Raw genomic sequence first — 9,079 nt, 5'->3', positions numbered from 1 at the left:
GTGAGAGAGCTAGAGTGGTAATGGTATCCAACAGGGTCTGATGATGACAGTCCGGGCCCGGGGGCCTGTAACAGACCATGCCTGACAGTATTTTCCCCTTGGGCGCCTGTAGAGAGAAACCCAGGAGTTCGTACCCTGTTATATCATTTAACGCCAGAGGGACACAGTCCCATTTGTCTTTAAAGATTATCCCTACCCCTTCTCCTCTCCCCGTCGGGCGTGGTTTCTGAAAAATTTTATAGTCTGCTGGGCATGAAAATCCCAGCTCCACCGAGGAGTCAGGGGTGATCCAAGTTTCCGTAATGAATAGTAGGTCCAGGTCTCGGTCCTCCAGCAGGTCATGGATCTCTTGGTGATGGTTTATCAATGATCTGCTGTTGACCAACCCGCAGGTCAAAGCCTGCAAAGGAGCCCCTGCCTTCCCATTACCGATATTAAGTAGGGCATCCCTCGAATAGTGAGGTCGAACTGAGTTTAAACTGGCAGCGTTTATGGCGCTCAGCACGGCCGGGGCGCGGACGGGCGCAGACGGGCTTGCCTCTGGCGCGTCGCGCGCTTTCATTCCCCGTTAAAATAGCCCCAACCACTAGAGCGCAAACAAAGATGGCGCCTGTTAATTGGCCTGAGCGGTGGAGTCTCGCTAAGAGCGAGTGAGTTAGTTATTTTAAGTTATGTAGTACGGGTACATGGGTGCAGATAGCACGGCTGGTGCCCTGTATCTAGAACAGCTCGGCACCATCAGCCTCCCCATATCCTGGTGTGTGGGGGTCAGCCAACCTCCATTATGGGTTGGAGTAGAGTGCCCCTTTGCTGCTCTTCCTAACTAAGAGAACCTCGGCTCTCACATCATCACAAGCAGTGGTCGAAGTGGGGAAAAAAAAGTAGGGGAACTGTGGGCGGAGACTCAGGGGGCGGGACTAACCCAAGGTTTGGATTAGTGGGCGGAGTCTGAGGTGTGGCTAGAAATAGCAAAACATAACAATTTTTGAACATTTGGCATTTCACTGACCAGTTACAGCTTATAACGTTATTTAATTCAAAGAATCAATAAACATGTTTATTTGAGGTTTAATATATAAGTTGTTTATATTTAATTCATTTACAATGTGGGACATGTTTCCAATCACAGAATATTCCAAATACGCTTATAAGTGGAATCATAAGCCATTTGTCTCCGAGCCATGCAGTTTCTTTCATCTGTACTTCTCCTCCCTTTTTCTAACCATTTCTGAACATAAAATTCAGGTTTAAATTCTATGACAGGTGGCCCCACGATATTTATGAACATTGTAGAAGACAGACGATTGATTGATATTCTGTTCCGCAGATGTGTGAGCACATCATTCATTACACTAAAGCCCCGTTCACATTCAGCAGTTGAGGTACAAAAGGAGTCTATAATGTGCATTAATGGTTTCAGGCTTTCAGAGATGCAATTTTTATTTTGTTTGTACTCTCTGAAACCAAGGATGTACTGCCTGGTCTCAAATACATGCAACCTGCTACAAAGGTTTTGTAATTCTCCCTCACCGTATAAGATGTCTACTGGATCTGGCCAATAAACTGGTTGTAGGAGTTTCATTCTATGTACTAACTCTTTGTATTCGATTTCATCATTGTTTGTGGTTGTGCATCTAGAAACATTTGATGCATTAGACATTGTCATCCTTTTTCGCAGGTTATTTGCTAAGCTCCTAAAGAACTGTGCCCTATTGATGCTAACACAGCCTTTGTTCTGTTGCAGTCCTACACCAGCAAACTGCATCCGTTCAGCAGCATCTAATGCAGTTGTAGCAAACAAAGGGCCCAGGTGCATCAGCCATTGATTCAAACACTAAAATCTGCATCTGTATTGAACGATCGGCCTCATATATGGTCATGTCACGCCGCTGCAGCCTTCTGGATAGGTCACCCAATTCTGTGAGAGCATCATATAAAATGCCCATATTTTCAACAAACACCAGGGAGGTTAATAAACGGTTTAAACCAGCATATTTCCTCTGCTCAATGTCTCTCCTCGTTGAGTCTTCGGAAGATTCCATGAAATGTTTAATAAGTCCTTTGTAGTTATTCCAAACAGCTCTCACAGATATTTCACTTGAGGACACCCAACGTACATCTAGCACCTTTCCAATTGCCAGAAGTCTTACTTCTACCTCCAGAGCACATTCCCCAAGCTCTCTCTGATTTTTCGGAGAGGTCTAGTGGGGCCTTCTAAAGTCTATCATGGGTGCTCCCTCAGGAGTAGTCTGATGGACAAGGCATGAAGGCTGAACCAGGTTCCCCAGTTCCAAATTTGGTAGCTCTGGCCATAATGCCACATCCTATCCCCACCGAACACCCTTCTGTCCCACTGAGTGAAACTCGCACTGTCTTCACCGACAACCCAATTCTGCCCCATTATAAGCACCTGGATGTGACTCATTTCAAATTATGCAGTGCCTGAAAAAAAGTAATAACATTCTGGGAAAAGCAGATACTCCTAGGGAATGCAGGATTATGTAAAGCATGCAAAATATAAGCAGGAACGACATGTTACCTTAACGCTTTTACTCTCGTTCAGAAATCAATGAGTATTTTTTGTCTCAAACATTGAGGACATGAATATAGGGCTCCTCCTGTACACATGTGTTAAGCAGGGCTCAGAGACAAAGGAACTCTTCAAGAGAATCTGATCTGACTCACGGAAACCCACAAGGGCTCCTTCTTATCCACAAATTGTGCACTCTTGATTGTCAGCGCCAGGATGCCTGTTAGGTGAGAGTGCGCTTTACAAGTGAGATAAATAAATAAATAATTCTTATTCATGTCAGCCAGCTAGCTGCTCAAACATAGTATAGCACATATGTATTAAAGTGTCCTGCAAAGAAGAATGAGTGCGAGTAAGTAAATGTGGGTGTGAATGATTGAGTGCCTGAATGTAACTTAGCATGAGTGAAAGAGTGTATGTCGATGAAAGTGAGAGAAAGTGAGTGAGAAGGAGTCACGTAGAGTAAGTGAAACTGTAAGTTAGAATGAGGTAATCAGAGTAGGAAAAAGTGGTGAGACTGAGTGAGTGAGAATGTGATACCGAATGTTGAAGAGTGAGTGCAAGTGAGCAATTTTGAGTAAAAGGGAAAGTGAATGAGAATGAATAATGGGGGTAGTGAGCCTGAGTGAGATAACATGTGAGCAAGCAGGACAATACACAGGCCTTGGCAAAGTGGAGGTAAATATTTACTTATGGGAGGAACATATTGTGCATCTTGAAAAAAAATGTGGTCAACTCCTGGGGATGTTGTCTTGGCACAGTAATGGCTTTGGAGAGAATTTGTGTAAAAATGGGGTGTTGAAAATAAAATGCAGTATTTGACCCTATAGTTTTTTTTTCAAAATTATCTTGGGAGTAGCAACACCCAGACTGCAAATCCTCCGGGCCCTCCTTTATCTGTTCTTAGTCTTACAAGGCCCAGTAAATCGCACTCTTTTCCAAATCTCTTTCTAAATATTATCACTCTCAAAAACTGTTTTTTCTATGTAATTTTCCTTTGATGGGAAGAGGAGGTTTCTGAGGTGGTAGTATCAGGCAAGTGACACTACTTGGGCTCCCTCTGTTCGAGCCTTCATGGAGGATCCCTCTTCATTGCTACCTCCACCTGACCCCAGACTCCGCAACGCACTCCCTTACAGGCTTGATTATCCACTACTCCTCTCCAGTGCACCTTATCTCACAGCTGACCTTGGGCCCCAGCTCCATATCAGGCACCATCGGGCTCCACTTTCATTTTTCCCCGTAAAAACATTAGTAAAATCACCTTCAAACTTAAAAGATTGAATATAGCAGTAAATATAATTAGCACACACTTTAAAGTATGTTCCACAGTAGCCCTTATGACCCGACTGCTAATTAAATAAACAAAAACAGAAAGGCCATGACAAGGCCGGCTTTAGCGCTGATGCGAAAGTCTTTTTTGGCGCCACACCAATAATCACTGCCATACGCCACAAGTGCTCCTCATCTCCCCATAGCCCCTCCCCCTCGGATTCCCTCACTGCCACCCTCCACCAGTGCCCCTCATTTCGCTGTAGCCCCTCCCCCTCATGACCTTCTCCTCAGAATCCCTCACTACCATCCTCCAGCAGTGCCCCTCATCTCTCCCTAGCTCCCCCCTCCCCCCATGACCTCTTCCTCGGATTCCCTCACTGCCACCCTCCAACAGTGCCCCTCATCGCTCCATAGCCACTCCCACTACCTCCTCCTCGGATTCCCTCACTGCCACCCTCCAACAGTGCCCCTCATCGCTCCATAGCCACTCCCACTACCTCCTCCTCGGATTCCCTCACTGCCACCCTCCAACAGTGCCCCTCATCGCTTCATAGCCCCTCCCACTACCTCCTCCTCTGATTCCCTCACTGCCACCCTCCACCAGTGCCCCTCATTTCGCTGTAGCCCCTCACCCTCATGACCTTCTCCTCAGAATCCCTCACTACCATCCTCCAGCAGTGCCCCTCATCTCTCCCTAGCTCCCCCCTCCCCCCCATGACCTCTTCCTCGGATTCCCTCACTGCCACCCTCCAACAGTGCCCCTCATCGCTCCATAGCCACTCCCACTACCTCCTCCTCGGATTCCCTCACTGCCACCCTCCAACAGTGCCCCTCATCGCTCCATAGCCACTCCCACTACCTCCTCCTCGGATTCCCTCACTGCCACCCTCCAACAGTGCCCCTCATCGCTTCATAGCCCCTCCCACTACCTCCTCCTCTGATTCCCTCACTGCCACCCTCCAACAGTGCCCCTCATCTTTATGTAGCCCCTCTCTCATATGCATTTCATTTGTTGTGTAGCGCTACTCATATCAGTGTAGTGTGTGTCAGTACTTTACACCACGCACACATTATACAGAGACAACGAATCATACAAGTATGTAAATCAGCCTACAGGGAATGTCACATAAGCCAATGAGGATTACAAGGTGTATGAATCACACGTCATCCATACTGGTGGGCAGTTATTTTCAGAGGGTTTGGTCTGGAGAAGCACAAACTCAGGATTTAAAGAGTACTCCAGTGGTTAGGGGTTGGCTTTACTGATAAAAATGTATATCTGCCCAAAGATACTCATTTTAGCAACATTAGAATAATGAAAGACTGGGGAAGTTCTAACTATATCACAAAACAAAAAACGCGAAGTTCTAACTATATCATTCAGGTTTGCATGCAGCTCTTTGATGACAGTTCATTGGTCACTGTCCTATGTTAGGATTGTAACTTCTGAACTGCAAGTAACACAAGGATCTCTGTGACAAAGGCAGTAACCCACTGAGCTACCCACATAAAATACAGTTCATCTGCACTTAACTTCTAACAGAGAAATGATTGCTCTCCAGCAGGATCATTAATACCCAGCGTTATCTGGGCATTTTTTTATTGTCCTATTGTTGTCCTGCATCAGCCATGATAATGATAAAAACGGATTAAATGAAGCACATACAAAGTACATGTCCTGCTGGGCCTGTGCAGAATTTAAAAAGAAAAACAAATAGTGACACATTCTCCTACCTACTCCATTAGTCAATCTTAGTGTCGCAGCCTGAAGTGATAAGCAGCTGCAGGGGTTGGGAAAGGTGAATAGGAATAAACAAACTTCTTTTCTCCTGCGCTGCATAGAAAAAGAATATCCACGCAGCAGGACAGTAGGCAAAGGTTACCGCGGCCAAAGAAAGGATGTGTCGCCTTTCGCCATGCCCCTGTTGGAGATGAAGGGGTGAAAAAATAAACAAAGCCTCGTTAACATGTAAATGGTCTTTTAAAGACCTGTGAAGTACTCAGGTACGGCTGCGATAATCTCTGAATCTGTCTGTGTGTGCGCGCCCGGGCTTTGAAGCACTTCGAGCCCCATGGCGTTTCGCGCCTGCCTTCAAGCCTGACTAGAACCGGGCCTGAATTAGGGCAGTCCCGGGACGCTTTTTTTAAATCAAGAAGTAGGGGAACGGACTAGCATAATTTTTAAAAGTAGGGGCACGCCGTGCCCTTCCGTTCCCCCCCACTTCTAACACTGATCACAAGATGCGGGAGCACTTCCGGTGCGGACATGGATGCCAAGCCCACCCGTAAGAGCACAAGGCAGGCCACAACCAGACAACCCGGACACCCGGCGGCACGAGCTCCACCCGGCCAGGGCGTCTGTCCCTACACCCGCAGCCGGTGGCGGGAGGGCTGTTCACAGAATCACGCCAGGCTACCATTGGTTTCAGCGCAGCCATGGAACAGCGCCCTGTGGCCGTCTGCGCGACCCCACATTGCAAGAATCCCGGCTCACCCACTCTTACACCTAGAAACTCGTTAGGTGCATAGAGTGTGCAAGGCCGTGCAGCACAGCTCCATTCACACGATCATTCAGAGACGCAGGGAGCGTTCGTTATTTGTGTAGACTTCCTGAGACCGTTGGTTCTTTCCGGGGATGTATACAGCGCATCTATTTGATCTCGCCATCCGAACAGCCCCACCTGGTGCGCTTGGAAGACCAGGAGTTCATGGCGCTATGTGAAGATCACGAGCTACATTCCCAGCCCAGGTGCTGGTTCTCGCATCTCTGTCCAAGGTGCTGAATTCCGCATCGAGCGAGGGCTGCCGAGGAGACTCCCAGCTCAGTCAGTGGCGTAACGATAATTGAGGGGGCCCCCCTGCAAGGTACTTGGAGGGGCCCCGTCTGGACTCTATCAAGAGCTCTCCGGCCGAAGTACAGTGCTGAGGGGGCCCCCAGGAGCTTCGGGGGCCCCCGCACTGCGGGGGATGCGGGGGCTTGTGTTACGCCCCTGAGCTCAGTGTGTGTCACTGTTCGAGGCACTGCCGCCCCCAGAGGACCCCCGTGAGCAGGAGCCTCGATCAGGGGCAGCCTCTGTTCCTGAGGGCCTAAAGAGCCCCTCGGAGAGAAGCCCACTCCCTCCTTCCCCAGGGAAACAAATGGGCAGGGCAGGGCCCGCGCTCAGGGGCAGCTTCTGTGCCACCCCCAGTGATAGTGAGAAATGACGTCGGGAGCGAGGTGACGGGCATGGAAGAAGCAGAAATGGAGATGACGAGGGCAGCCACGGCGGGGTTCAGGAGAGCTTCCGGCGCTAGTGAAGGGGTCCCCAGTCCTTCACAAAGACAGAGGTGGGAGGCAGGGCTGGGCTGTGCGCCAACAGCAGTTCCGCCAAGAACAGTTTTAGTGGGGTTAGACGATTCAATCCACAGGTCCGTTTTCTAATGTGTGCCCTAAGGGTCAAACGTGAACTGGGAGTTTGAAAAGATGCGCCAGGATTCAGGGTTTGATGGAGTACTTGAGAGCAATCTGTACCTGCTGCAGCAAATGACGTTTTCAGCTGTGCACAGCTGGAGGAGACCTGCCTTTTGGACTTTTCCTTCTTGCAATTCTTTATCTCCGGTGTGTCGATGTCCTGGCTCCTGGTGTCGCACAGGCTACCCGCGGGGTTAATATCTCACCCACAATCATTATCCCCAGTGTGTCGATGTCCTGGCTCCGGTTGTCGCACAGGCTACCCGCGGGGTTAATATCTCACCCACAATCTTTATCCCCAGTGTGTCGATGTCCTGGCTCCTGGTGTCGCACAGGCTACCCGCGGGGTTAATATCTCACCCACAATCATTATCCCCAGTGTGTCGATGTCCTGGCTCCTGGTGTCGCAAGGCTACCCGCAGGGTTAATATCTCACCCACAATCTTTATCCCCAGTGTGTCGATGTCCTGGCTCCTGGTGTCGCACAGGCTACCCGCGGGGTTAATATCTCACCCACAATCATTATCCCCAGTGTGTCGATGTCCTGGCTCCTGGTGTCGCACAGGCTACCCGCGGGGTTAATATCTCACCCACAATCATTATCCCCAGTGTGTCGATGTCCTGGCTCCTGGTGTCGCAAGGCTACCCGCGGGGTTAATATCTCACCCACAATCTTTATCCCCAGTGTGTCGATGTCCTGGCTCCTGGTGCCGCACAGGCTACCCGCGGGGTTAATATCTCACCCACAATCATTATCCCCAGTGTGTCGATGTCCTGGCTCCTGGTGTCGCACAGGCTACCCGCGGGGTTAATATCTCACCCACAATCTTTGTCCCCAGTGTGTCGATGTCCTGGCTCCTGGTGTCGCACAGGCTAACCGCGGGGTTAATATCTCACCCACAATTATTATCCCCAGTGTGTCGATGTCCTGGCTCCTGGTGTCGCACAGGCTACCCGCGGGGTTAATATCTCACCCACAATCTTTATCCCCAGTGTGTCGATTTCCTGGCTCCTGGTGTCGCACAGGCTACCCGCGGGGTTAATATCTCACCCACAATCATTATCCCCAGTGTGTCGATGTCCTGGCTCCTGGTGTCGCAAGGCTACCCGCGGGGTTAATATCTCACCCACAATCTTTATCCCCAGTGTGTCGATGTCCTGGCTCCTGGTGTCGCACAGGCTACCCGCGGGGTTAATATCTCACCCACAATCATTATCCCCAGTGTGTTGATGTCCTGGCTCCTGGTGTCGCACAGGCTACCCGCGGGGTTAATATCTCACCCACAATCATTATCCCCAGTGTGTCGATGTACTGGCTCTTGGTGTCGCACAGGCTACCCGCGGGGTTAATATCTCACCCACAATCATTATCCCCAGTGTGTCGATGTCCTGGCTCCTGGTGCCGCATAGGCTACCCACGGGGTTAATATCTCACCCACAATCATTATCCCCAGTGTGTCGATGTCCTGGCTCCTGGTGTCGCACAGGCTACCCGCTGGGTTAATATCTCACCCACAATCATTTTCCCCAGTGTGTTGATGTCCTGGCACCTGGTGTCGCACAGGCTACCCGCTGGGTTAATATCTCACCCACAATCTTTATCCCCAGTGTGTCGATGTCCTGGCTCCTGGTGTCGCACAGGCTACCCACGGGGTTAGTATCTCACCCACAATCTTTATCCCCAGTGTGTCGATGTCCTGGCTCCTGGTGTCGCACAGGCTACCCGTGGGGTTCGTATCTCACCCACAATCAATATCCCCAGTGTGTCGATGTCCTGGCTCCTGGTGTCGCACAGGCTACCCGCGGGGTTAATAACTCACCCA

Source organism: Triturus cristatus, chromosome 9 (genome assembly GCF_964204655.1).
Source record: "Triturus cristatus chromosome 9, aTriCri1.1, whole genome shotgun sequence".
In the NCBI taxonomy this organism is placed as follows: domain Eukaryota; kingdom Metazoa; phylum Chordata; class Amphibia; order Caudata; family Salamandridae; genus Triturus; species Triturus cristatus.
The sequence above is the reverse complement of the archived record's forward strand: the minus strand, read 5'-3'. Positions refer to the sequence as shown.